Source organism: Phasianus colchicus, chromosome 1 (assembly GCF_987193195.1).
Source record: "Phasianus colchicus chromosome 1, bPhaCol1.hap1.1, whole genome shotgun sequence".
NCBI lineage: Eukaryota > Metazoa > Chordata > Aves > Galliformes > Phasianidae > Phasianus > Phasianus colchicus.
Genome location: NC_143436.1, coordinates 45,209,605 through 45,236,619, shown reverse-complemented (window position 1 = coordinate 45,236,619; position 27,015 = coordinate 45,209,605). Strand labels below are relative to the sequence as shown.

Genomic DNA, 27,015 nt, shown 5'->3' with positions numbered 1-27,015 from the left:
TTTTCATCGTGTTTCTTTCTCTTTACCAAGAAAAGATTTTAAATTTATTTTAAAATTCTTCTGGCTACTGAAATTACTTGTATATCTATATATAAAATAAATACCTATAAAGGCATACTTCACTATATGGTATCTTCTCTTATGAAACGATGCATACTTCTGAAGTAATGATAATAAGTTAAAACCAGAATGAAAGAAGTTAAATATGGATGTCAGACAGTTACAGAGAACCGAATCAGTGTGTGTGTTGCTTTAGAAAGAGAAAATAAAAAGGGGAAGCAAAATGTTAATGATTTTGAATCATATTCTGAAGTCATTTATATGTTAAATCAGAAGGACAATATCTGAGTTCATAAACAAAACCCCTTAAAAATTGTGAGATGGACTGTTTAAATAATATAGCAATTTATGTTAAAAGAAAAAAAAAAAAGAAGTAAATCTACTGTTAATAAATCATTAGCAAGAAATTAGATGAACTAGCTTTTCAGTATTAAAAGCCATCATGCTAGCATATGTATAGGAGCTTTTGTTCAAGTGCTCTAGAATATGTTTTCACAAATAGTTTAAAAAATATGTCAAAATATTCGGCACACTACTTCTTCCTAATTTCTGAAATTGCTGTAGCTCTTTTTACAAGTAGCATTCCATTGCTGAGAGGTTTTTCTTCTTTCATTTTTCTCACCTACTGAGTGATGAACTCTTGCCCAGAAGTCAGGAAATTACTCTCCTGGAGCTGGATCTATTTGCCTTAGTGTTCATTTCTAGAATTTATTTGTGAAGAAGCAGAGCAAGGAAACAGAGAGGTGTGCTCTGTTCAATGCTGTACATGGTATGATGCTGTCCTTTGACATTTACTCTATCCATGTCTCCTTTTATGGCTTAACAATCCACTACTTTTTCAGGTCATATTCATCACTCCAAAGTCTTATCTTTGTTTTATGATCCATTTCAAGCTCTGATTGCTAGCTTCTGAACAGACATTGAATCATCATATCACTACATGCCATTTTGCTTTCCCTCTCAGCTGTATCCTCCTTGGCTTTCCTTGCTGCTTCATCACAGTGATGCAAATAACCAGTTACACCTAGGCTTAAAGGAGGTAAAGCTTGTGCCTGAAACTTCAGTGCTTGTCTAAAGGCAAATTCGCCCTTGTCTGAATGGAAAATGCAGACATTCCTACACCTGCTGCATTCACTATGGACTCTACTTATTTAGCTTGGTCTATAATTTTTAAACTAAGGCTGTAAATGTTCAAGCCCAGTGGCCGCCAACATAGAGATCATCAGTAGTTTCCCTGAGGTTTTGATGCAGAATTGGGAAATGTTGCTACTTCTGCAGTGGAGTGACCATTACCATGGCTGTCTAGATGGAGTAATTCCCATTTTTGTTACTTCAGAGTAGGATCCACATAACCTTTGTTACTGTATGTACAAGAGTTGCTCCAAAAGTAAAATCATGATTGCTGATTAATATTATAAAGAATGCATCTGCTCTGGGGTAGTACTAGGCATCTGCTGGACATCTGCAATGCTGGAATACTAATGTAAAGTGATTCCTGGTGCTTCACGGATGCTAAAATCCTAAATGTTGGAGTTTTTTACAGTGTCTAATTCATGTTATTTCTTAGTTCTTCTGTTAGGATTTGCCACCAAATAGAAGGGTGGGGTTGAAGGAAACAGAGATCAATTTTCTAACTTTAACAGAAATCCCATTAAAAAGACAGTTAACAAGCAGTCATTTTTGACTGCTATTTAATCAATAATGCATCTAATTATTCTCTATGTAAAGACAGTTGTTTCTTTTTTTTTTCTATATTTTTATACAGATGGACATACACACACTCTTTTTAACTTTTTTATCTTGATTATCCAAACAACAAAACATAGATTTGTATGTAAATTTGTATTTTCCCAGTCTGAAATTCAGAGTACTTGGATTGCTCTTGAATCCACAACAGTGGGTTGAGGTCGTAGGCAGGAAGCCAGCAGTTTGGATTCTTCTTTCTTGACACATTTCTAGAAGGGATTGGCACTAATTTTAGAGGAAATTCTCTGAATAATCTAACACAATAATATCAATAATGAAGGATTGAATAAAAACACTGGCCTTCACATTTCTTCTGGTTCTTGGTGGCTGCAGAACAAGCAGCTCCTTACTCATGCTGATATCTTCACAGGGTACTCAAGGAACCACTTTATGTGAAATGCACATGTATAGTAACATTCACTAAACTCCATGTTCAGATAATGGTGGGGGTTTTTTTGTTTTTTGGTTTTGGTTTTTTTTTTTTTTTTTCTTCCCAGAAACAGGAAATCAAGCTCAAGTGGGACTACTTCCAAACACTGACCAATTTTATCCTGACTGCAATTTTGCCTTGACCTTTCCTGACTAATGCAAAATGAGTCTGGCTACGTGCAGGGGTTTTTTGCAGTGTTTATACTGTAAGAGTCATGCTGACTCAAACAGAACCGTGCTTGTGCTCTTCCACTGAGCCACATAATAGATCCTTTGAGAGGAGCAGTGGATGTAGTGTGGAAGGTCATTGACTCTCCATCTCTGTATATGCCAAGAGGATGCAGACAAATGGTGGTGTGAATTCACACTGGTCAAAAACACCTGATTGCATGACACAAGAGGGCAGCTTGAAAACAGGAGGAAGTAACAGAAGGTTCTGGGACTTCCTAAAGAAAACCATAGGGACACATGCAACCACACACACACAGTTCACCTACCACAGTTTCCCTCTCCTCCCCTTCCCTCCCTTTCACAATTAAATTTGATCTATTTAGGGCTAGAATAGATTTGCAGTCTCTGTTTTATCACTGCCTTTTTCTGGACCTCTCTGGGCTTTTGAATTTTTTCTCCCAAATGCATAGAGTCTTAGTAACCAAAGTTCTAGTGAAAGCTTCTGGAGATGCTGTGCCACCCCATCTATGCTAATAACTTAGTTGTGATACCTATGACACTGTCTAAGATCAAGAGAACAAAAAGTGCTTTGATCCTTACCCTAGTGGAGACCATCAGGCCTCGTCTCTGCAATCAGTACAAGGAAGAAGACAGAATGTTAAAGTCATGCGACCACTTCAGGTAGTCTGCTTGCTTACAAGGTCACAACTACATTTGCCACAATGGTGAAGCTCTGGAAGCCCCAGCAATCAGGGTTTTTATTTGTCTCTCACTTTACTTCTGACACTATGGTAGGCAGGATAAATCAGTCAGCCACCAGAGAGAGATTTCTTTCACCTGATATTAGTCATCTGAAAATTGGAGACCAGTGTAAGCAAGTTATCCAGGCTCCCTCTCTCCTCCAACCATACTGATATATCACAAGCCTCTTAGGTCTTGGCACAGGATGAATCTGTCCAGCCCTTCTCCACTTAGAGAGCTAGAGGGAGCTGAGATGGCAAGCATTCAGGAGAGACTTAAAATGCTGAGCGCTTGTTAGGGAAAGCGAAGATGGCTCTACTACACTTTGCTCTTCTCTGAAGTCCCCCACTCCCTATGTGGGTACTGTTCCCTTTGCCTTCAGACTCCTTGCTTGTGGGGAAAGCTCACATTGTGAGAGGACAATACCTACAATTAGGCCGTGCTTCTGTAACAGCTGTAGGGTCAGTAGGACTATTCACATGCATTAGGTTACATGTATAGTACATTGAGTATGTGACTTGCTAGTGTTAATCTGCATCTGTTTCTTTTTATTGCTGCTTGGGGGCATATTTTTACAAAGAATGGCTATTTCAGCAAAGCCTGCATGCTCCCTAAACACAGATCTGAAGTCCTGCCAAGCATCTGTGGATGGCAAGAAGTCAGTATTGTGAATAGCATGTCCCTCCTTTGTATTAAATTAGCGATGTTACTGCAGTGCCTAGAGGCAGCAAATTAGATTTTGGGTCTCATTCTGCTGGGTCTTGTGTAGGCAAATCAGATGACACTGGCTCTTCCTTAGGGATCTTCCAGTTTCGCAAGTCTGCCGCTCAAGTGCAATTACAAACAGCTTTGATTTGGGGGGACAGTGTGGGATGAAGGAATGTCAAAGGAGATCTGGTTTACAAATTGCAGCAAGTGACAATACTGCCCTGGTCAAAGCTGAGGAGAGTGAGTAAAGATCTATGCAAACTATTGGCTGCTTACCTGTTCCACTGTATTGGCCTGGCAAAGGGTAAACCTTTCCCCGTCAGGCTGGGAGAACCTGCAAGCAAGCGCTGCACCCTATGTCTGGTGGAAGTCACCCCCATGAGCAGGTCTTCTGCTTGTATGCTTTCTGAGCAACCAAGGAGAGACATGCTGCTACTTACACTGATATGACTGAGATCCGCCACCTCATCTGCTAAAGCCGGAGTATGGAATTAAATGGCACAATAAATTTTAAAACTGTAAGTGAAAATAACATATTAACTTAGCAGTAATACTCTGTAACTGTTCCTTCCATCAGTTGCTACTGGAAATAAGTGTCTCACTAGGAATCAAAAGATTTTAACACATTTTGTATTTACAGTATTGGGAATGCTTTGTTCAGTGATAATTCTCTCATCTTCTGTTTATCACAAATATTTTCATTTCTAAGAATCTTTTTTTTCCACTTTAGTATGCACTGCAGTGCACGATCCTGATGCCTGCTGTATGATGTACTGTTTATTGCAAGCCACAGGTAAGTCAGTTAGCTAAAACAATATATCACCCCTCCATTTAAATGGAATTTGAAGCCAATATTTGAGAAGGTGCATGGCATATAATTTCCCTATCTTTCAAAAACCTATGTTTTCTCAGTCATTCCTGATATTACTCTGGAAGCCCTAACAAAGCTGTTCCTTCATTGAGATGCCTTCATCCTCTTCCCCTTTTTGTGTATGGGTACTTTGTTTTGTTTTTCCCCTGTGTAATCAATGCACTAGGACTGTTACTGATTCTGACATTGATACTGACCTAGAAAAGTATTCTCACAAAGCTCTGTCCGGAAATAAAACACTTCTATATTGAAAAGATAATGTGGATTTTGCAAACAAACATAGACAAGAGAGGACAGATAACATTTTAGGCTTGCCAGTTTGACAGCATCCCTTTGATATGCCAAGGTTTTCTAGCTGCAAATGGATTTCCATTTCAGTTCTGTGAGGAGCAGAGCTGGGAGGCTGAGCAGCACAGAGAGTGTGCCAGGCTGGCACAAATGTTAGGTGTTGCCTTTTACCCGCTCTGTGAACCTGCAACGATTCCTGTGAAATGGAAACTGAAGATTTCAGCCCTCCCAGTGTATGCAGTGAGCATGAACTCTCTCTGAACTTGGTGTGTGTTGAAGTCTAGAATAGTTTGAAAGGGAAGAATGGATGAATTCATAAAGAAGAAAACTGCACAGATTCATGTTCTCGGTAACAGTTCCTGTATTGCTGTGCTGCTGTAGCCAGATCAGAATGTTGCTTCAGCCTGGAAGAGAAACCTTACGTAAGTGATATGGGTTTTTCCTGAGGCTCTTCTGATTAAAGCTGCTGCTATTTTGCTGGTGCTACAGGCTAAATAGCCAGACAGATCATAAAATCAAACAAAACGCCATCCACAAAGGTAATAAAAACCCTGATACGAGAAGTTCTGCTATTATTATTTTTTTTTTCCTGTTAATTTCTGGCAAGAGCTGTGGAAAGAAGGAGCCTGATAGATGCCTGTGTTTACTTCCATCAGAGACAAATGGCTCTTCTGATAATGTTATCTCTGGGACTGACCTTAAACTGCCAAGTTCACTCCATTTAACATATCTGCTGGGTTAACAGCACGTTTGAGCACGATCCCAGGATATGCCAGGTGCCTGGAACAGTCTCTTGACGTCAGTGCTGGGGAGAGCTTCATGTCCCGAACAAGTGTGGGAAGAACAGCTCCAGTATTAATCTAGAACTTTCCCACTGGCAGCCAGTGGGAAACTGCTGCTGAGTCTATGTGAGGGTACTTTGAACTCCATCAAGGAGATTACCTTCCCCAACACACTTCTCTCAAAGTAGTCTTTAGCTATTCTCTCTCCTTGTCCTGGCCTCTTTAGAGGATGTTCTGAGGGGATGATTAGTGGGAAAGAGCTGGAAACTGTCAGTGACTCCTGCTCCCTTTCCTCTGTGATGCTCTTTAATACATTACAGTAATGTTGCTTGGGAAAAAAATAGCAAACAAAGAAATGAAGGAAGTATAAACACTTTCTATCTGCTATTTTTTGCTACGTGCATAAAACATGTCTATGAGCAGTTGCATGGTCAAATAATTAACTATAAATGCAATATAACTGTATGTGTAGAAACTTCTGTGAAGAATTGCATGTCTTCCATTCTAATTTTCTAATTTCTTCATAGCTTGCATAAAATGTTACTCACTTTTGCAAAAGAAACTGTCAGTATCTTGTATCAGGTGTATTCAATTCATTTTAAGGACTCAGTTAACTTTCTGTAGCTGATGTAGAAGGTGCAGTCCCAGAGGGCAATTCATCCAGCCTCTTTCCCCTCTGAATGGGGGCAATGTTCCTCTGGAGGTACACATATCTCATGTCCTGGCTGATGAAAAAACTTAATGTGTGCCAGCAGTCTGTTCTTGCAGCCTGGAAGGCCAATGGTACCCTGGATTCCATCAGAAGAGGGGTGCCAGTACAGTGAGGAAGATGATTGTCACCCTCTACTCTGCCCTCTTGAGGCCCCATCTGGAATACTGTGTCCAAATCTGGGGCCCCCAGAACAACACGTGGAAGTTTTGGAGAGGGTCCAGAGGAGGGTCACAAAGATGATCAGAGGGCTGGAGGACCTCTTCTGTGAAGACAGGCTGAAGGAACTGGGCTTGTTCAGCCTGGAAAAGACAAGGCTGCAGGGAGATCTCATTGTGTCCTTCCAGTATTTAAAGAGAGTTTATAAATATGAGGGTAGTCAACTTTTTACGTGAGTAGATAGGCTAAGAGAGAACAGTTTTAAACTAAAATAAGGTAGATTTAGATTAGATGTCAGGGGGAAATTTTTTAATGAGAAAGTGGCAAGGTGCTGGAACAGGCTGCCCAGAGAGGTTGTGGATGTCCTGTCCTTGAACGTTTTTTGGGGCCCTGAGTAATCTAATCTAGTACTTAATCTAGCAGTTGGCAACCCTGCCTTGTGGCATTGGTGTAGGGGCTTGATGATCCTCGAGGTCCCTTCCAACCCAAACCATTCTATGATTCTCCTTCATGGTTGTTAGGAAGCCTAGATGACTAGCTTCAGTTGATGACTGCCTTTTGATGACTTCCCAGGAGACAAATCTGATGCAGGTGGAGTGCAGGGGGAGTCTGAGGTCTATGGCCATGCTCTGCACTGCCCATCAGCCTGCAAGTGCCAGGAGGAGGGGGGTCTGAGGCTGGCTTGACTGCAACAGGGCAGCCTGTATGCAACAGAGCCAATGACTTTCTTCTTGGTACAATTTTATGGTGCCTCTGTTTCCAAACCAAACAAAGGCCATGGTTTGTACATGAAAAATGTAACAGTATAAATGCAAAAAGATAAGGAATAAGCTCCTGATCAGAACTAAAGATAAGAATGAAAATATTAAGGTCATAGGTTTATTATGTGTATTTTTGTCATGTGTCTTTGACGTTTAATCAAATGCTGATATGTCATACTGTTAGAGCTGTTCTCAGATGTGATATAGGTCAAATGAAATTGCACACTCAGTAAAAAACTTCACTGGTGTGACACACTTCCCAGTAAAAGAACAGACTTTTCTGACTTCTCTGGAAGCAGGATTTGGTCCTCTCCAGCCTTTAAAAAAGTGAAGTGTAAACATATGGGTTTTTCCAATTACTCCAGTTATTGCAACATAGACATTTAGAACCCCATTGCCATCAGGACTTTCACTGTTGACTGTAGAGACAGTAGCTGGGTTTCTTGTTTGAGCCTTTCCCAGTGCATGGTAACCACTGCTACTGGAAATCACTTTGTTTTATTGAATTTCAAACCTCTGCTGCTAAAAAGTAGTTTGAAATACCACCAGGAACGGCAATACTTGACAACAGCAGAGTTTCAGTGAGATGAACCTAAATTTGATTGACTGAAAAGAAAACATGGTAGAATCTTTCCAGTGCAATTTTCTTCACAGCAATGTATTAAGCTGGATGGCCTAGACAAATGACCAGATTATAAGGCATCTCCCCATCCCCTTCTGCCATATTCTGTGATGAACAACATGACCCAAACATGGTGGGGAGAGAAAGGAGAAGGAGAAGTGAGAATGAGGGTAACAGTCTCTAAATCAGTGACCGTTTCTAAGGGACATTTCTGAGATCTATTGGTTTGGGAGTTATTAACTTCTCTCACCAATTATTTGTTTCCCTCCACTTAACAAAATAATAAAAAATAAGCATGTATTGTAAGCATCTGTGAGAGGGTGAATAGCAGGACAGCTCTTACTGGATCTATAGCATTTGCCCCTGACTCCCCTAGTTGGAGAACCCAACAGCTGTCTTCATAAATACTGTCACTCAGGATTTGAATAGTTTTACATAATCTGAACTGGAGTGGGGAATCCAAGCTTTTTACTGGTCAAGTGGCAGGTGGGGAACTTAAGCTTCTATAACAGGGCTACAATGGCTGCTCCCACAGGGATTTTCTTTTACTGTCTATTGATTTATTATAAGCTCTGAAGTAAAGACCCCAGGATTAAAGTGGGGGCAGGGGGTGATACATTCTGAAGGTCGGAGAGTGAAGACGGAGAGGAAATCTGGGTCTATCCCACTGCTGCTGCACCAACCCAGACGGGTGGCCGGTGTGCCCTGCTTTTGACCCCTGCACTGAAGAGGAGAAGGATTTAAACTGCTGGGTCACCAGCTGACATGAGAAAATGAGAAGCTGCTATTTTAGTTATGGGATTTTGTTTTTAATTCTCTTTCAGTATAGAAATACACGCCTGGCTCCTCGTCTGTTCTCAGCTCTGACCATAGCTCGTGCCTTTGCTGTGCCAACCTGAGGCCTGGCTGCCCCAAGGAGCCCATATGTCCTACTGGTGCTGTCCCCCAATGTCCCACAGCTCACCCACCCACTGAGGGTTTCACACACATCTGGTGGCCATGTCTGATGGAAACCAAAACTGAGAAGATGGAGATCTAAAAGGACATCAAAGTTAGTGCCGAGTTCATTGTTTTATAATTACACCAGTGTGGTACGGTGCAGTTTTTCTGAATAGTAGCTCACTGGTATCTATGAAAAGTATGCCAGCCTAGAGCAAATACAGTAAACTAAATAGCACATTCTCTTCCTTACGCTTAGCTGACCATCCCTGCTGTTTGCATTTGCTGTGATATCAGCCTTCAGGTGGGGGCATATTTGCACATTAAAGCTAATGAAGCCTGATTGCAAGGGCTTGAAACAGCCTCCCTCATCCTCCCCAGCCCAGTTCCAGCCAGAGTGTGCCTGGCCGGCTTGCCCCACTGCCCCACGCCAAGGCCCCATGCCAAGGCCGCTGGGTGATGAACTGCTTCCACACAAAGCAGACCTTCATTCACTGGGAACAGGTGCAAAGTGTCCCTTTGTGTGAACAGCTGGGAAAGCTGTAACCCTTCCCTGCCCACATTTGTGTCGCTTCAGGCTCACGCTGCAGGAGCAAAAGGGTCAGAAGATTCCAAGCGATGTTTTCTGAGTCTGCCCTCCTGCCTTGAAAAAACTTTGCTTTTCACTCATTCCACAAAACAGCTTTTTAAAAATCTTTCTTTGTCTTTAGTGTGTGCAGAGCTGCTTCACAATAAAAGCAGATTTTAAATGCCTCACTACACATAACATTACCCTTGCCGTGCAAAGGAACTGTGTCCACGTCCTGGCATGTGCTGCTGGGCGCCAGTCCATGGCTCCGAGGATGGGTGGTCTTTCCACAGTGAATTGCAGATACATTCAGCCATCTCCTCTACTGGACTCTGGACTCTTCTCTTCCCTAATGGTGAGAGATAGCAGTCATAAAATCCTCGCTCCTGCTGAGAATGTCACTATGTACTTACAAGTATGGGTAGTGATGGTTCCAGTGAATTTAAATAAACTTGAAGGCTTGCATTCATCAGAGGAACCAAAGGAAATAAGCACCTGAGATCACATTCATCTCCCTGGGGGCATGATTTGGTAATACTAATACAGTTAAACCCAAAGCAGATCCTTACATTTCTTTGATAAAAACCCTTATTTTGTATTAGATTCAGTGCAAGAGCATTTTATTATATCAAACTCTTTGCACTTAAGAAAATTGCAGACAATGTATTTTTATTTCCATAAATACAAAATAAGGAAGAAAAATGCCAAGGTAATGCTAAGCACATCAAAATGAGAGCAAAATGACCCACTCTAGTGGGACAAGTTAAGGAATTCAGTAGCAAAGCAGTTAGTAAATTATGGGTTTTGGAAAAGCATATTATTTTGTGAATAACCATCTATAACAATTTGATAGTTATAAAATGCTATGTGTATTCAGCAGGAAATTCAAAGCATCTTTAAAATCTAAAAGATCCTCTAAGTTAGCTGAAATGACTTATTGAAAGCCAACACAAGTGCCAAGAAATTGGTTGTATGACAGAAATTTAAAATTAATAGACGCTGTTAGGCCAAAAGAATTATTGACTGCTCTCACTTCTGCAGTGCACTTTCTTACAAAATGCTCTGCCTTGTACACAACAGGAAGACAGATATGTGTGTCAGCATAATATCTCATATCAGGCTGGGAAATCAGTGACATCAAAAAGATGGTTATTAAAACTTGCTGCATTTCTGAGGGTATAGCAAGTCAGATGTAAACAGTGAGAGCAATTAGGAGACAGTATTTACAATATTGATCTGTTTCGATCATGCTTGGACAACACAGAGAACTTGGACATTTTTTACTGTGTAAGGAGCGTGTGTCACAAAAGCCTATTTTTTTGTTTGGATGGGGCTGTCTCAACCAACACACTTCTGAGAATATGGGGAATTTTGATGAATTCAGATGAACTAATTACTTCATGTTCTATCTTGGGTTCTTTCTGTACGTCATAAATCAAAAATGGATTTAATTCTGCCTTTGCGTTAGATCTCTGTTTTCTTCATCTTTTCCTTTCACTCTCAATTGGTATAACTACCCTTCAGTATTTCTAACACAATGGCAGTAGGAAGAATTTGGTAGGCTGTGTTGAGTGTCACATGCACAGGAGGAGGCATGCAGCTGTGTTTGCTCTGTGCACAAATTGTTCCTTGCTCCCTGGCACAAAGAAGTAGGCTGGATGGAAGAGGCCCATGGTCCAAGTTGTTAACTGCAAGCCAGACAATACCCATTTCTAGGCAGGCATGTGGGAAGACAGACTGAAGCTTTCTGTGTCACAGCTCTGCACCATAAAACCACAGAGAGACTTTCAGTGAGATTAAAAAACAACAAATCAAAATGCTTTATTCTAAAATATGTAAGTAAATATTGCTGGCAGAGGACATCACAGAGAAGTTTAGCAAGAATTAGGGAACAAATATGAGCAGGAAGAATTTCCAGAATCATTCTTCTTATCAGAAAAAAAATAAATAAGTAAAAAAGAGAAGCTATTAAATCTCACATTGTAAGTCTTACTCAGCCTCTGGCTAGTGGAGGTGCAGGTGATGTTGGTGATCCTTTGCTTAATGCAATTGTTCCATCCAAAGTCTGGGCAAAGCTCTGATTGAATTAATTGAGGCCAAGTGTTCAGCCCAGATTTGGAAAGTTGCAGTCTTAGAAGGAAATTAACTAGTAATGGCATGTTGTATTAACGTGTATATGAGCTTTCTTTGCAGTGGTAACACCACATTGTGAGAACTATTAGAAGTCAGAGAATGGTACCTTGAGAATATCCCACTGTCTGATGAAAATGTTGTATGCATTCAAATAAATAGAATATGTCTCCTAAGACATAGTAGGCACACAGTTATCAAAACTGCCTTGCTTTTTTCCTGCAGGGGTGCTTTGGTCACAGGGCAGCAAAAGAGGAAAGGGACATGACAGAGGAAGGATCCCTTGTGTTGTTATAAACCAGCCTTCCACTGTGTCTTTGCTACATCTGTGCCTTGGTGCTTTTCAGGGAAAGGTTCTGCTTGCCACTGGATTGCAAATAGGATACATTTCCTTGTCTCAGTTTGCCCCTAAATTTCACCTGTGCTTGGAGCAGCTGTGGGATGTCAGCTTCATCCCACATGCAATAGGTCCAAAAGAAGAACTCTGGTGACTAAAAGCAAGGAAATAAAGTTTTGACTTCTTGCAGCTCCCTGCTATGTGCCTTGGATATATAAAGGGCACCAATTCCCTGTGATTAGGACTCCAGCAGTAAGGTGTAAAAACAAAGAGGCAGTATATATTGAGCATGAAGAAAACATTGTACCAAGAGGAATACCTTAAAGGAGACCCTGAATTCTACCTCTTTTCACAGGAGATCATTAGTTCTGCAAAAACTTTAGTGTGCCTTAGTGAAACAACTCGCCAGCCTAGAGAACCGTAACCCCATTGACCCCCAAGACTATAAATACCAAGCTCTCGAAGAAGAGAAAGGTGGAACCAAGTGCAGCTTAGTGGAGTGAAGCTCCCCTGGGAGCTGTGTGTACGCACGCCCATCCAGAGAACTGCTGACTGACACTGAAAGATTTTCACATGGAAACAATATCTGTATTATGTTTTCAGTCCTGCTTTCAAACAGTCAGGTTGTGTGTGACTCTTCAGCCATTTCAGTGGGTAAGAGGAAAGTAGGAAAACCTCAGAGACCTACAAAGAATTCTACAAAATGCGCTAAAATGAATTTAAAGGTTGTTGATCTATTATTATCTAGGAATAGGAGCCTGTATTACCCGTGAAATATTTATCAGTACTCTTTTTGTTTTTTGCAGCTGTTAAAAAAATGGTACTATATCCTCCCCGGATGACAGTGTATCATAAAATGAACCCTAAAGAAACTGTATGAAAGAGAAAATGAAGAACCTAAGTAGTGGGAGACAAATCACATGGACTAACACAGCTACTGTGGACTTCTTGTATCTTCTCCCTTTAACCTCCAAACATAACATTGAAATTGCTGTATGAGAAACCCCAATCAGTGGGAGTATTGTATGAAACAATGTGGAAGACAAGCACAGATTTCAAAATCATATTTCAACTTATGAACTATATGCATAGTATTGGGAAAAATGGATCAGTTATTATAATAATTATTTGCATAACATATCTTACCACATGCTTTATTAAACTGGTAGCTACTGTTACTAGGTACTGTGGTCTGAGTGCCTATGAGCACCTCTGTTGAACAACGCAAAACAAAGTCCGTTTATTCCTGCAATGATTTCTACTTTTTTTTTTGCATTGGTCTTTAATGAAGTCAAGGGAAAGACAGAAAGAAAAAATAGAAGAAAATAATATATTTTGTAAATGAATAGGTACGATAACTAGAGGAGGCACCTGCAGCAAATCTTAACTATTTTTTATTTGACTTATCTTCAAGTTATTTAGGATTCTGTTACTGCTTTATGGATGTCTAAGCAGGCCACTCTAAGCATTTAAGAAGATGCATTCAAATAGGAAGTATGAGGCAAAATGATTTTGTTTAATGATCTACAGTGGAGTGGTAAAAAGAAAAAAAGAAAAAAAAATCCCCATCTTTAAAATATCAGTACAAAGAGAAAATCATAAAGTTGCGATGTTTTCTGTCAGAATAATCTTTTTACTAGTAGAACCCGTAAAACTCAAGGAAGTGGCTTGATTAGATGAGCCAAGAAGATGGTTTTGCCCTTAGAAGCTGTATGTTATTACTTGTGGTTTTCTGGAGATACATCTAAAGATAAAGAGCAAACTGTGTAGATCCGTAGAAGGTGCTGACCACAAATGCTCAACTTTGAAATGAAAAATGGAATACAAGATGCCTGGATATAGAGAATTAAAAATGTATCAAATTAGCTGGCTTAGCAAGATCATAGTGAAAATGCGAGTGGAAAGCTAAGCACTGCAGCTCTTGTCTTGGCTATGAAAGCAAAGCAAAGTCAATAAGACAGCAGGGAGGTTAGGAGCCCTGGCATCATATAGGAGCCAAGACCAATGTGCATGAAAGGCAGATCTTGGAGACCTGCCATGAATCAGGGTATTGAAGGATGCCAAGCTTCTCAACCACCAGGCCTTTCAGAGGGATTGAGATCCCAGGGCTTTGTCACCATTGGAAAAGGTACAGAAGTCTGGAAAGCGGCACAAGAAAACCATCAAAAGCACTGGGGGCCCTCAGGCAGTCCTATCATGAGGCTCACAGATGCTCTATGGTCTGTCATGTGTCATTGTTTGCCAGAAGGCTGTGAAGCCATAGCCTTATGCAGTGTTTTTAATTTTGGTGGACACATGAAAATCTGTTTTACCATAAAATATTCAGCGAGCTCTGTGATCTTCATGATTTGCCCTGAATTTCACTGAATATCTGTTTTATTTTGCACAAGTAAATGTGAGTAGAAATTCACCTCCAAGGTGATGAAGCCAGTTCCACGGGTAAGAAAGTTACTGTGGGAAACTATAAGAGGTCAGAAACCTGGCTATAGTTTCTGATACATTAGGGATTTATGGTGAGCATATTGCAGCTGTCCTAAACTCATTGGCTGCATATCTGTGCTATCCATTTTCTGATGTACTTACACCTTCCTCATTTATTTATGCTGTCTGTACATTGCCTAGCTTTGTGCTTGTCAACAGAAACTCTTGTTCCTTAGGGTGTTTCTGTGGTACCTATGCTCTCTGATTTAATACAAGTGAAGTGACAGAAATAATAATTCATCTCTGCCAATAATTGCTTGCATTGCAGCAGTGGTATGGGAAGTTCCATACTTCCTTCTTTCCTGCAAGTTAGTAATCACAGCCATACTGTGGGTTAATTGGGTATGGTGTGTTCCATGTATGAATCACCGATGGGAATTTTTTGTCAGATGTGCAGTAATGCTGAGAGCTTTTCCTCTCCTCTTGTACACTACAGTACAAAATGTTAGAAATCTATTTCTTTTACAGAAATTAACACAGTAAACTTGAACAGAAGCATACTGAGGAGTCCATGAGGAATATTAAGCATGCAATAGCTGCAAAGATGGAAAGTAGCCTTGCTAAAAGTTGAATTCAGACACACTGACCTTTCCAGACAGGAATGAACTCTTATTTTCTAAATCCAATAATGACAGGAATTATAGTAGCTTAATGTTGAAAGAAAGACCTGGAAAGTTCTTTCTAATTGTTTTTGTACTTACAGTTTATCAAGATAAATTACTATAAAGCAAGCAAGCAACAAGATCAAACTTCACCAGTTGTACCAAAATAGAGAGCCCTCAGACAGAAACTCTGAGGCGTTCAAGATAAGATTGAGAGAACACAGCAGAGTTATTTTACATCATTACTGCTCCACTCATAAAACATTTAAACTGTTTACTTCCCATTTACATATCTAGAGTAACGCTAACACCTTGCTCTGTGAAATCCTCCAGGATCCAACACTTCAGGGACTAGATTATTATTATCATTATAGCAAAGATGAGGGAATATTGTGCAAATAGTTCTAGATTTAACTATGCTGATTTTTAAATATTTTAAAATTCTCTCTTGTTATATGAGAAAGAATATAGTTAGGAAGCATTTATTTTGTAATGCACATTTCTGTTCCTTAGGAATTTTTTAACTATCTGAAAAATTACAAGTGTGAAATTTTAGGGCTGAATTGTACTGGGTTTTTGGATTAGCTATCTTATGTAAAAATTACTCATAGTGTTCAAAGAACGAATTGCCTTCTCGCAGAAATCTGTGCGCAACTGAAGGCTGCTAAATTCCAAGGAACAAAAATAGTTTGGGTGTTACTTTGTTGTGGAAGGCATTTAAAAGGATTATTTTGGCTAAGCTTGAAGCAAACCTTTGCAATAGTGAGATACCAGTCTTTGTGGGAAGAATGTTTGTCTAATTGGAACTTTGTTGACTTTGCAAAACACTAGCTGATGACATGCAGGGAAGTTTCTTGTATTAGAAGAGAATGACAGGAAGATAAACTAGAAGGTCTTTTAGACATTGCATTCTGGACTCTCCCCTTCCTCCCATACAAATAGAAAGGAAATTAAAAAGAGAAAGGTGATACTGAAAATACGAAAACGTGTTCCTCTGTGACACTCTCTTTGCTTCCTAATATGATCTCAGCAGGAAGTTCTGCAGCAGTAGTGTTTCTTGTGAGATTATTGATAAAAAATAACAAATTATGAAGTTTGAAGAAATAAATGTTTCAGTGGAAATACTCAGTAGGTTGAAATACTGAATAGTGTTCTGGTTAATTTTTTTTCTAAATCAAATTTCTTCAGCTCATGCTGACATTATTTATGTTTCTCATACAGCTACAGGGTATTGAATAAATATGATAAGTTAAATATAATCAGTAGAAGTCTTATTTAGGCTAAGTAGGGTACACAACTGAACTGAATTTCATTAGCAATCTTTCACAAATTTCTAGTGTGTTATCTGGTGAGGAGTTCCTTGTGGGATCCTTGATCAGATACAGCAGCCTATTTCTCAGGTGTGGTTTTGAGGACAAAGATATTGAAATGATTTCTCCTAATAGAAGTCATTTCTGAATATAATTACTATGAATAGATTTTTAGCATTGAGATACTTTCTATTTCATCACTTTTTATTATTTTCCTGTCTCTCTTACTTTCCTGCTGTAACCTGATTCTCATTTTGCCTCCAAAAGTGAGGTGATCACCAGGGCACTCAGTTGTGGACCTGACAGCTCTCATTATGAGGTTAGTAAGTAGATGTATTTCACTTGTGTCTACTCAGGGAAATAGTTGCATGGCTATATCCCCTGTTATGGTGATGAGACTACCACTGTGCACAGTGAAATGATGCATTTTTTTTTCATTTTTGAATAGCCTTGCAAATTTTCTCATGGTGAAATTCAATCAGATGGCAATTTCATACCCTATCTCCTTCTCAGGCCACAAATAAGCTTAGAAGCAAAAAAATTTAAAATGTGTCTAACTTTCAATGATGCACTCCATGAGCCTCAAGAACATGATTTGTTCTTAGACAGTAATTAAAGAGAGCTCTGAGCTGGTGTATATAACTTGATGAGATTTCAATAAAACAAATATTGGAGGGAAGAGGCTTGGAGGAAGGGAGATAGAAGTCTGTGCTTTTCTGTCAGGCAGCTATTAACTGACAACTATGTTCAAAGCAGAATCTTTCTGTCTTCTGAAAGCACCACTTAGTACAATTTCAGTGGCCATATTTTCATATTACCTTATTTCTACTGCATGGCAATTTTGTTTTCACGTTGATGGAGACTGACAGAAAATGGCAGAACAGCTAAATAATGATTTCCTTTATGCTCTTGCTACTTTTCCAGGAATAGGCATAGGTGAGACACTGCCTTTTAGCCAATCTAGTTCTGATAGAGTGCAAGCATGAGTCATACCATTTAGTTTAAAATAAATCATTGAATATCCTATTCTGTTTTGCAGCTTGAACAAAACCTCTGAAGAGATCTCTTTTTTGTTGCAGTCATAGCACTTTTAAATGGATATAACCTCTCAACTGCCCACAGGCACTTCAGTGTATTAACATCTCTTTCCCTACACAAAGTCTTGCATGTGTTCAAATGAGCACATGATTGGCTACGTCAGCAACCTTGGGCAGCAATATGTTTTCAAGAGGAGGCAAATCCTCAGGAATGAACAAATGCCAGCTAGTTCCATGTGGCTGGGCTTGATATGATCATGAAAAAAAAAAAAAAACAACACAACATTTAAAGAAAGTAGTCAAACAATTCTCATTTATGCAAGAGTTACAGTTCTAAGTACCAAATCTCTACTAGTATCAGGGAGAAAGAAGTATTTCCCAGAATATTCAGAAAGATCAGCTGTCTTTAAAGATTAACAGCACTAATTTGTGCTTGGTCTTTGGGGCTTTTTGTTTCTTTCTGTGAGATGCTAAGCAGTCTAAAATAATAGCTTTATTGAATAGCTGCACTGTGGTTGGTCTCAGCACAACTTAGCAACAAACGAAGGCCCCTAAAGTTCAGTACAGCCCTCAGCCCGTGACTACAGGAAGAAATTTAAGACACCAGAAAGAGTATTTGCCTAGAAGCAGGACACTATTGTGTGAGCTGGATTCCTTCAGTCTTTCTGTGTTTACCTGTCTCCTTAGCCCAATATACTGGCCTGAGGGTAGCTGTCTGTCTAATAACTTATTCAACAATCTTCTAAAAAAGGAGCTACCCATGAGTCATTTCACACTCCCTAGGCCCTCTATATGGATAGGATTGAGCAGAAAAGCTCAATCATGCACACAAACTGTTTTCTTTCCATTAAAGTAATTGGTGTATCCTTTCTGAGTATATGTCACATGACTTGACTGCATATTGCCAGGCAGTCAGCCTCACTTCACTTCACTTACTGTGAAGTGTGATGTGCCCATGCAGTCAGCCTCTGCAGCAGATGCCGTGCAGAGCTGCTATGATAACGCTATCACCCAAACGTTCTTGGGAGTGCATAGCTTCATGATAGGCAAAATACATTTGCCTTGCTGCTGCCCACTGCTTCTAGATAATCTCAGGCCTGTCAGCGAGCCTTTCAAAACACAGCCTTACAAGAATCTGTTTTTTTTTTTTTTCCTTCAGCCTTTTATGGTTATCAACACACTAAATATCATTTCCCCCCCAGTTTCAAATCTTCTAATTCATTGCCAGTAAAGCTTCTCAGTGATTATAGAAAAATGAAGCAAAGCTGCTGTGTATGGATAAAAAAGAAGACTCTTTCAGTCCTTGCTTACTGATTTAATGAAGAAGTTTCAAGTTAGAGCAAACATAATAATTCAAGTATTGCTGCAAGGTGTATTTTCAGTAACTTAAGTAGCATTTGTCTTCTTGGTCTTAGTTTTTCTCTAATTTCCACAAATACATCCTGGAACACAAGCTCCTGCTGTTGCAGGCAACTGTGTGATGTAATCCCTTACATGCAGTGATCTAACTCTTCTTAAAGCCAGGTGAGTTACTTTTCCTCACTGCTCCCATTAGAAGGCTGTTCAGGAATTGCATTCCTCTAATAGTTAGAAAGATGCTAAGTCAAAACTTACTGCGTCCATCCTTTGCAGTTAGCTCTTGTACCTCATTGTCCTCTAATTAAACAGATCTCTCACTGAGCAATAGATTCTGAGGCATTGTTAGAAAATGCCTGCAGCATTGTTTTCACCAACAAAACAAGACTCTTCCTATATGTTAAACTTTCCAATCTACTGTTTTTCTGGTACTCCTTCTCTCTGTCTTTTCCAATCTGAATTCACCTTTATCCAGCCCATGTTCCAGAACAACATTCAACACCCCACTGATGGGTTCACTAGTGCTCTGCTCCTGCTAAAATCACTTCGCCTGCAGCTTCCTAAAGCTTGAATTTCCTTGTTACAGCTGAATGGCAGTGATGGCAACAGCTGCTGATGGCTCTGTACAAAAAAGTTACAGCTTCTACTGCTAAATATTTTCCCATTTGTACTCAAAGTCACTCAGAATTTCTTACATAATATCAGAGTTCTTCGTATGTTTCCAGCACTGCTCAGCTTCATGTTATCAGGGAAATTTTCTAGCCCATCACTAGTTTCTCTGACAACACAGTTTACATGAAGCATAATCACTGGGGGGGAAAAAAAAAAAGGAAAAAAAAAAAGATATATAGCTTTTCTCTGTGGGATTTTTTTAGATTTTTAACCTTTTATTTAGCACACACCTGAGTAGATTTCTGTTCACGTATCTTTAATAGGAACATACTAAAGAGACAGTCAGAGACCAGACCTTTTCTTCACATTTAGATATGGCTAACATTAAAGAGTATATTAGTTCAAAGCGTTATTTTTCTCCCTTAGGCTCATCTGCTTTTGTTGATCAGCTTTCTACTCTAATAATATTTTCTTTTTTTCCACTTTTCCTGACATTTACTTACTGCAGTAGCAAGTCCTTGATAATTGCATTCTCCCACTGGGCTCGTTTAATAGTGCAGTCAGAAAAGGTGGTTTTCATAGTGTGGAATTGTTGTCTCCAGATTTTATCTCATATGATAATCACTAAAGAGGATTTATAAATCTAGCAGTGGAGGTAAAAAAAAAAAAAAAAAAGAGAGAGAGAAAAAAAGGCAGATGAAGGGTTTTATTTGCAAATTTTTGAAGTGTGGCCTTTAGTTGGGAACTTGCAGACAGATAAAGGCCATGCAACTGCCCTCTCTAATCTTCTGCAACTGGTGTTGAACTCTACGTCTCCCCGGCTTGAATAGCATTTTCCTAAGAATTAGCTCAGTTGTACAGTCCTAAGTAAATGTCAGGTTCTCCTTTTCTGTCTTCTGAGGGAATTCCCCTCCTGTTTCAAGTTTGAACTGAGAGAGGTACTTTTAATGTGTCCAAGAAATATGTTTGAGTAATGATGATTTTTGAAGCTGGGATTTTCCATTTCCCACCCTTAATAAAATCATAGCATTTTCAGTCCTAAATGGTATATAAGGTATGCCCCATTTGGAGAACTGATAGATCCCAACGCTACCAAAATCCAAAGTACACATCTCTGAAATTAAGACTAGTCTCCTTTTAAAGGCACCCATTCATCTTCAGTAAAGTGTGAACCCTGATGGGGGGAGTTCAATTATAACACGAAACTCTCACAGACTTAAGTCATATGTCACTGGTGGAGCTAGATTCACTGGAAGAAAGGACCTGAAACTTTTGTTCTTTCTCTGATTTTATTAGAAGTCATTAACCTGTAGGAAGAAAAAGGAAACTCTGTGTTGCAGCAGGATCAAAGTTTATGATTGCATATCTATTCTGAAGGAAGCTCTCCAAAGAAGAAAAAAAGGATCTTAAAATTCTGTCAGAAAGAAAAGTTCAAAGGAAATCAGAATAGCTACAAAATAGGATATTCTACAAAATGGAGATTGATATAATGCCTACTGTGGTGAAAACTGCAGATCTAAATATATACGGTACTGGTCAGTGTACCTGTATCTCACAGCTTCCATTCAAAATCCTATCATGCTTAACAGAGAGTTTCATTGCCGGAGGGGATGCTGCATTCTTTAATAAAATATGTGAGACAATTGTAGATGCTTCTTGAAACTTATCCTGTAGAGACAACTGGGATTTTTATTTCACCAGGTTCCCAGTGCACTGGCTGAGGTGAAAAGAGAAAAAGGGTGAAAAGTACTGAGACCAGCCTTGTACAGAAGGTAGCTGACAGATTTTACCAATAACCTTGGAAGAATCCCCCATTTGACCTGAATGGAAAGTGATACTGTATTTGCATGCACCAACAATTTTGCTGTGAAGGCAACGATCAAAGGCTCTCAATGTTGCCATTATCAACCCACTGAAAGAAGCAATGTTTGCAGCAGTGCTGGCACATGGTCCCTCTATCTTAACTAAGATCAACTTTAAATCACTCAGTGAAACAGAACATACTGACTGTCACAGGCACCGCTGTACAAAGTGCCTTCCCATGGCTTGCTATGGGGTTCTGGCTGTATTTTAAGAGGTTTTTAACAGGATGCAGGATGTGGCCTCTTTTCTTGACAAGCTATCTAGAAAAAAAATAACCTTTGATTACCCATAGTCTGTGCATATGTGCGTATTTATACACAAACAAGCACCAGTGGAGGAAACCACAGTGTTCTCAGTTTTGCAGATCAGCTGTTTGACTTCATTGTGTACCTATCTACCCTGTAATCTGAGATCACATAGCAACATGAGTGTTATTGGGCCAATAATAGCCCTGCCTTCAGCAAACTTTCCTTTCTTAACCCTGAGCAAAAGCAAGTGTAGGAAATGGTGTCTGTCAGATAACAGCTGCTAATTATGAGAAAATGAGTGAATGCAATGATTAGTCTTTGTTACCAAGTTGGTCTTACGTTTTTCCATATCCCGGAATGTATCTCAAAGAGGAGTTATCTCAAAGCAAGAATCAGAGAGTCTTAGCTTGATGTATTCATTATTAATAATGATAAACCACGTAATTGTGGTCAAGCCTTTTGCTGAGTTACTCTTTGAAAGTAAAGAATATGTGAAGGCAGAGTCCTCTGTAATTTTACCAATGTATTTCACCCAACAAATCAGAAGGCACCATACTCTTTTGAAGGCTAGGAATGTTGGGTGGTCCAATGTAAAGTCAGGAGTTGGACTCGATCCTTATAGATCCCTTCTCACTCAGGTTATTCTATGATTATTCTACATGCAGTTAAGAAGTCAATTGCTTATGTGTGTACAGCCTTTTTACAGCATATGGTCTCCATTATATGTTATTTATATATTTCAGCAGTGCTCAAGGTGGTTAATAGAGTTATTTATGAAAGGAACTAACTTACAGTGGAACACAATATAACTTTTGTTTTTCCACTTTCACATTCTTTGCTGGTTTTTGGGCCAACAGAATTTCAAGAAAATATAACAAGAACAATATTTTTTTTTTGTGAAATTATGCTGAGAGCATCAAGTCTCTAGCCTGTAAGCTTTATAAATTTGTTTATAATAGAAAGCATAAGCCACTTTGCAGTGTTTGTGTGTATATGTTTTATATACATATATCCACACATATATACACTTGGTGCTACTTGGGGAAAAGACTAATGGGATAAATAGCAGAACTTCCACTGAATTCAATGCAGTCTGGAGTCTTGAGCTCCAGGACTACTGCAGCTTCAGTTAATACTATCTCCAAGTCTAAAACATACAGAAAATACCTATGGTGTATATATAATTGTGTAATTATAAAGTTTGTCTTAAAGATAATGAAAATCAGTATATACAAAAAAGTTGAAGCAACTGATTATCAGATCTTAATCTTGTAACTTTTTATAATTTTACACTTTTCAGTATGAGATGTACAAGATATCAGCTGAAACACTCTCTTGTTAGTCACAAAGCTTTTGAAAGGGATAAGATGTGACTACAGAGTTCTTCAAAATGTGGACATTTGAATGGAAATTGGGAAAAGACTTGAGAGCTCGGTATACAAGGTGTGTAAAAATCCCATCAGCAGTATTCTCTGGGACTATGGAAATCAAGTCAGAAGTACCTATATTTATTCTTATTAAAGTTTCTTCTCATTCTGCCTATAATACGTGGGAAGAAAACAGTACATGATACAAAGCTATATGGAAGTGAGCAATCTGAATATCAGTTCAAGCAAGTTTTTCCATTTTAAGAAGGAGACACAACTGGGACACAGCCTGAGCTTAGAAAATAGAGGTGAAACAGTTCATCCACTTTTGAGAAACAAACTGTGCTTGCAAAAAGCTATTTTATTTAATCCATTTGGTGCTTGAATAGATTTATGGTGAAAGAAGAAACAAATTTTCCAAGCAAACAGAGCCGTTTAATGGGGCCCATGTGTGATGTCAGAGTAGTAGAGAAGATGCAGAAGGTAGACAGACTGAAAAAAAGTTCATAAGGTGAAAAAAAAGATATATCTTTCAGGAAATAAAGTGCAGTATGAATCAGAAGCAGTGGTAGTCAATAATAGAGAGAATGCTACAATAATAGATGGCAATGTGAAGCCATTATGTACAATAGAAAATATAAAATGGCAGATTTGTAAAAGAGTGCTGCATGCTCCCAGCTTCTATAACTCCATAGAATTTTGACCTTCTCTGTTATGCCCCTTTATAGTTACTTCAATAAACATGCATCATGGCATCCTAAACAATCTGGGAACAGCAATATAAACTTGCAGTTTATGGTACTTTGCAGGAACATAGCAAAACCTGTCTCACTTACCTGGTGCCTAAATACATAGTCTTTTCCACATTTCTGTCTGTATATCAGACACTGGTAAATAGCTAAAGAGTTTTTGAATTTAACACTGTTGCTTAAATACTGTCCACTGGTCTCTATTTTATTCTTTCTACACACCCTACCTTCAAGCAGGTTTCTTTTCCAACTTCAGATACCTTTTGTAGTTAGGAAGCAATCTATGGGTCTCAGAGCACCAAAAATTGTTTCCCTTATTTGGGTTAGAATAGCAATCTCTTGTGTAATCTACATTATAACTGAAGAATGAAAATTTCAAATTCTAGTACAATGCTATGGTTACTAAGTTATTTCAATTCATAGATCTTCCAAACATATATTTGCCTGATCTGTGAACTTAATGGTCATGGTTTCATCCTGACACTTCCTAACTTCTTGTTTTCTATTCTATAACAACTATGTTACTGTTTTGAATTGTACACTAAGTGGTATTCTGGGTTATGTATTTTGTGTTCGTATTGCAACTTTTAAAAAACCCATTTACTTCTTAAAGATTAAATGAATATATCTGTTATACTCCTATGTTCACAAATATTTAAGATTAAATGAATATATCTGTTATACTCCTATGTTCACAAATATTTGAAAGCAAAATAACGTTTCTATTCTAATTAGCTCTTTGAATTTGTTGCTGTTAGCAGTTCTGAAAAACAAGAGATTATAGATTCACTCTCAATGATTTATTGTATAGAAAAATAATGCTTTTTGGTCTATTTTGTAGTTCTGTATCTTACCTTACTGATTTGTCTATTCCTGGTATGCTAAAGTAAATCTTCTGAAATGATAATTTAATAAGCAAGCAGGAGGACATTCTGGCTGAGGAACTGAATTTATGAGGTTGAGTAGACACGTGGAGAACCTTTGCCACTGAGAGACTGATTCAGAACATTGGCAAATGGAGATGAAGATGCTCATTTGTAGATCATGAGGAATACCACAGCTAAAAATCTGTATCAGATGAAGCCTGCAATACTACACTGCATAAAGGGCAATGTCTGTCAGTGAAGAAATGTTTTTTACCTGGATATGTTTTAAATATGTTTCAAATTCAAAGTCATCACTGCATCCCAGAAAGTGTTTCCATACAGGTGTGAAGACTCGTGTTGTAAATAAGTGTTGTTGTAATGGAGTGAAAACTACGAAGTAGAAACACATTTTCTGTGAATCGTGTGTTACAAAACAGAAGAAAGGAGACCACAAATTGCCAGACAAAGAAGGCTTATTGAGTGCTAATTTAAGAAGAGAAAATAGAATGCAAAACATTTGAGAACAAAGAAACCTCTCCCTCTGTTTTTGTAAAATGCAGAAGGAGAAGTCAACAGCTTAAAATTTTGATGTCTTTGACCATTAAATTGAATATATGGATGTCAAAGTTGGCAAAAAATATCTTAAGTGTATTATGGCTCTTCATGAATAAGCTTGCTTTCTCCCATTCTCTTCTCAAAATGTTTTCTCATTGATTTTTCTTTTGGAATTTGAAGTGCAGTGATTTTCTGAGGCGTATCTCCTGAATATTGGCCAGCCATTTAGTGAACAGAAGTCAATACCATGTGGATAAGGAACAATAATATGACTCCATTCAAACAGTAAGTGGTGACTCTTTTTGGACATTGAAATTGATTTACTATTAAAAATAGGGAACATCATGATAAGCCCAATGAGACTTACTAGCTAAGTGTATAGTCATTCACCCAGCTTTATTATTTGCAGCTGCATGTACTATACTTGATGCGTTCCTCTTTTCTCATAATGGTGGTCTCTTGACACTCAGAATCACAAATTCTGGGGGAAAAATTGCTTTCTTAGAGAATACAAACTTTAAAAGTTAATTCATCTCCCAAAGCGTTCTCAGTGACACGATCCAAACTTTCTTAATGATTATGTTATATTCAGTAACACTGTTCATACTTTGGCATCCTATCAATCAGATACATTTTGGGTCTATTATAGCAGTTTGAGAATGTTTCCAGAATACTTTTCCAGTTTCCAAAGAAAATATAAATTTCTCTTAGTCTTCAAATTCATTCTCTGAAACTTAGCCAATAAAACAAATATTTAACATAAACTTGTAGAACTAAACATTTAGCCACTGTGCTGAGAATATTAATATAGTCTTTAAATATATAGATATTAGAAATTGCAGATATTAATGCTAAAAAAGACTCTCACCCACCTTTAGCTTTATGAGTATGGTATGGATATGGGTAGTCCCACAGAAGGAAGGAAACTAGTCACAAACATACAAACACTTCTTACAAGAGGAGGTCTTTTCTTCAAGGGAATAATGTGGAAGTTATTTTATTTACAGTCTGAGCAGAGGAGATTATTTTGTTAAGACTTTCAGAAGCCTACGAAGGTGTTTTTAATGCCCTCATGTGACATATCAAAAGGAATTATTTGTAACTACTTTGGGACCTATAATGCTTTGGGGCTTCTCTGTTCTAAATGCTATACAAAGTAAGTTGTTCATGTCCTGAATATCATATCAGCTGAAAGCTTGTTGAAACTGGTAAAATTCTCAGCACAACTACAAAAGCTTGATTGTTCTGCTGCAAGTGTAGTGAAATGAAATAACCACGTGTATGACAGTTCTCTCTCAGAGGAACATCCCTCTGCAGCTCTACTGTTTGTTCACACAAAATTGGCAAATGCATTGAGAAGGGACGTAACACCAGAATGCCATGAACAGTGGATAAGATCCCTGTGCTGCAGTGGGATTTAAGAGGATTTTGGCTTTGGTTTTCTTCTGTTTCAGATACTCTAAAGTTCAGTTAGGAAGGTTGGGAAGGGAATCGTGAGGGCCACAAGGACAAGAGGATGCACAGAGAATCACAGAATCAGTTGAGTTGGATGAGGTCCTTATGATTAAACACTACGAAGTCCACCACTAAACTGTGTCCTTAAGCCCCACATCCACTTGTCTCTTACATACCTACATGGATGGTGACTCCACCACATCCCTGGGCAGCCCATTTCAATGCCTAAACATCCTTTCTGTGAATAAATTCTTACTGACACCAATTTAAACCTCTTCTGATGAAACTTGAGGCCATTTCCTTTTTTGCTCTATTACTTGTCACCTGAGAAAAGAGACCAGTGCCCTTCTTGCTGCAACCTTCTTTCAGGTGGTTGTAGAGAATGATGAGGTCTTAATCTCTCCTCCAGACTATGTAACCTCAGTTCCACTATCCACTCTTCTTATGTCCAGTTTTCTGAGGAAGAAGGAAAGAAAGAAGCAAGAAGGGCAGG

The 27,015-nt window shown here is 38.8% G+C and overlaps 1 long non-coding RNA gene across 1 annotated transcript; it reads left to right on the top strand.

The window, feature by feature from the left end:
• The first annotated feature begins 4,583 nt into the window (after positions 1-4,583).
• On the top strand, positions 4,584-13,578 carry LOC149919541 (uncharacterized). Its single transcript, XR_016463643.1, has 3 exons — positions 4,584-4,648; positions 8,872-9,098; positions 12,828-13,578. It is a non-coding gene; the product is annotated as an uncharacterized LOC149919541 (long non-coding RNA).
• The last annotated feature ends 13,437 nt before the right edge of the window (positions 13,579-27,015 follow it).